Source organism: Myodes glareolus, chromosome 20, assembly GCF_982192425.1.
Source record: "Myodes glareolus chromosome 20, mMyoGla1.1, whole genome shotgun sequence".
Classification (NCBI taxonomy): domain Eukaryota; kingdom Metazoa; phylum Chordata; class Mammalia; order Rodentia; family Cricetidae; genus Myodes; species Myodes glareolus.
Window position 1 is genome coordinate 48,300,298 of NC_142045.1, and position 2,699 is coordinate 48,302,996.

Below are 2,699 nucleotides of genomic sequence, written 5' to 3' on the forward strand. Positions count from 1 at the left end.
CTGTATGCATGTGCAATTACTTATTGCTATTAAACTTGAAGCATGGGGCCGAAGAGGTGGCTCAGCAACTAAGAGCAGCTGCTGTTCTCACAGAGGACCAAGTTTGGTCCCTGTTGCCCATGCCACTTGATGCACAATCACCTGTAATTTCAGCTCTAGGAGATCCAATTCCCTCTTCTGGTCTTGGCCAGTATTACATTCATGTGCACACACCCACACAGATACAAATTTGAAAGAAAAAAATTTTAAAACCAAAATGGGGCTCGAGAAGTGGCTCAGAGGTGAAGAGCACTCACTGGCTGCTCTTCTAGAGGACCCGGGTTCAATTCCCAGCACCCATATGGCAGCTCACAACTGTCTGTAACTCCAGTTCCAGGGGTTCTGACACCCTCACACAGACACTGGCAAAACACCAATGCACATGAAATAAAATAAATAGAATATTTTAATGAAAATAAAATTAGAACATTTTTAGAAGATGGTCCTTGACAGTAATTGACTGTATTCAGGCTCATTTGCCCTGAGTTCTCTTTCTGACAAACACCGTGACATTGGTTCTGCTGAGCCTCGATCCTCAGAGTGCAGGTTGGCTTGGCTGCCAATGTGGATAGGACACTGGAATTCTATTTTGCTCTCTGACTTGATTTGATTCAAGTCCACTCCAACTACACGCCTATCTTCTCTATTTGCCATTTTTCCTGACACACATCAATCCCAACCCCCTCTGCCAATGAACGTCCCATGCTGGATGCTCGGCTAAAACACATTCCAGGATGTACCTAAGCCAGTGCTCTAGGACTCTTAATTGGTAAGTGGCTTTTCTACATTTACCCTTATATATTGAATGTTCGTTCCCTTTTTCTTCCTTTGGTTAATAGAAATTTTTTTTAAAGAAAACAAATTTAAAACTTGGTTTATTTTTAATTGTGGGGGGGGCGGGAGGAGTGTCTGCAAGTATGGGCGTGAGAAGCAAGTACAGGAGCTGGAGAGCAGAAGAGGTATCAGAGCGTCTGGTAGTTACAGTACGTAGTAAGCCGCCAGACACGGATGCTGGGAACCAATGGTTCTCTGCAAGAGCAGTGCATGTGCATAACAAAAACCAGGGCATTGGCTTCAGCTGGACGGGCCTCTTTGTCTCTCCCTCGCCCTCTCTGGATCTGTCTGTGTTCGCAACACCTGCCTCTCCAGGAAACACATATCCCATTTCTTCAGCTCCAGGAGTAGACATATATATTATTTCCCTGAGGGTAAGAGAAAGCTATCAGAACTTGGCAACATATAAAGTAAATACCCACTAATTGCAATACATTCGTTTAAGTCAGTCTTTATCCCCCATTCGCATTGTAGTCGATGTCTCTCTTTGAAGTCCTGTTGAATTTGTCCAAAATTACCTCGCCCCGGGCAGGCAGCTGTTTGGAACATTTGTTCTGAATGATCCCCAAAGCAGTAAATCTCAGCGCTGGTACGGGCTCACATACCACAAAAAGGAAATGTCCTGGGCAGGGCAAGGATCCAGGCTTAGATCCTCATTGTAGGGAAAGAAAAGAGAGAGAAGGGGGAAGACAAGCTCTCGGGGAGGGGACGCTGCGCACACCGTGATGACGTCATAAACCACAGCCCTGCGCATTGCTCGCCTATTTAGCCAGCAGCCTGTTGGAGAGTCTAGGAACATCTGTCTGTCTGTCTGTCTGTCTTCCCCTGCTGCACTCATCCACACATCTGGCATCTCTCATATAAAAGTGGTTTTGTGAGATAATGTTATTATTTACTTGCTCACTTGCTTTAAACTAATGGCCCTGAGAACTGTATTTTACCTATATGAAGAAGCATGTCCTATTGACACCAGTTATCGTACCTCCCTTGGTGTGCACCGCCCCTGCATGTGGGGTCTCAGACATTTCCAAAGCCTTATGCCCAGTGCAGGGAACCCGTCTTCGCTATTAACACACTAAGTGGCTGTAAGTGCTTTCTGCCTATGTCCAGGTTCCGCTTCTCTCAGCTCAGAGTCAGCTCTGCAGAAGCAAAGGGAGAGACCCGAGCTTGAGCGAACGACTCATTAACACACACACACAAACACACACACACGGTCACAGAAGCAGCCCTTAGTGTGAACAACTTGAGCCCAACAGGCAAGCATTTGTACTCTCCAGACTTTCATGGGCGACACAGTGGGCACACGGGGAGTGGTAGAAAATTGGGCTGCAGTCACAGTGGTACCCCACCTTCAGGCGGGGGCAGATGAAGCAGTCAGAACATGAGATGCATGCCAGGCGTGACGTCGCATGCCCAAAATTCCACCACTAGGCACTCGGGAGACCGAGTGAGGAGAATTGGGAGTTTGAGGCCAGCTTGTGGGGCAGAGGGTGTTAGTAAGCAGTGATTTAATATTCTCAAAACAGCCCCTGGAAGATGCAAAGGAGCTCAGTCAGGACATCAGTATGTGTGGTGTCAGTCTGATTTCTCGGAGTTTGGTACGCAACTACATTGGTGTCTTTAGAACTGGAAGTTTCAGAAGTGTGTGTGTGTGTGTGTGTGTGTGTGTGTGTGTGTGTGTGCACACGCGCACACACACATGCAAGAACAGCAAAGTTAAGAAAAATCCTATAATCCTGAGTCCAAATCAGCAGAACTGGCAAGAACTCATGTGTTTTTACTCATTGATTCATGTTTGAGGGTATAAACCTTTAATTCCAGCACTT

At 46.5% G+C, this 2,699-nt stretch overlaps 1 long non-coding RNA gene across 1 annotated transcript; it reads right to left on the reverse strand.

The window, feature by feature from the left end:
* Nucleotides 1-897: 897 nt before the first annotated feature.
* LOC146890024 (uncharacterized) lies at nucleotides 898-1,588 on the reverse strand. The gene is made up of 2 exons (XR_014999239.2): nucleotides 1,392-1,588; nucleotides 898-1,241 (listed from the first exon to the last, which is right to left on the reverse strand). It is a non-coding gene; the product is annotated as an uncharacterized LOC146890024 (long non-coding RNA).
* Between the last annotated feature and the right edge of the window lie 1,111 nt (nucleotides 1,589-2,699).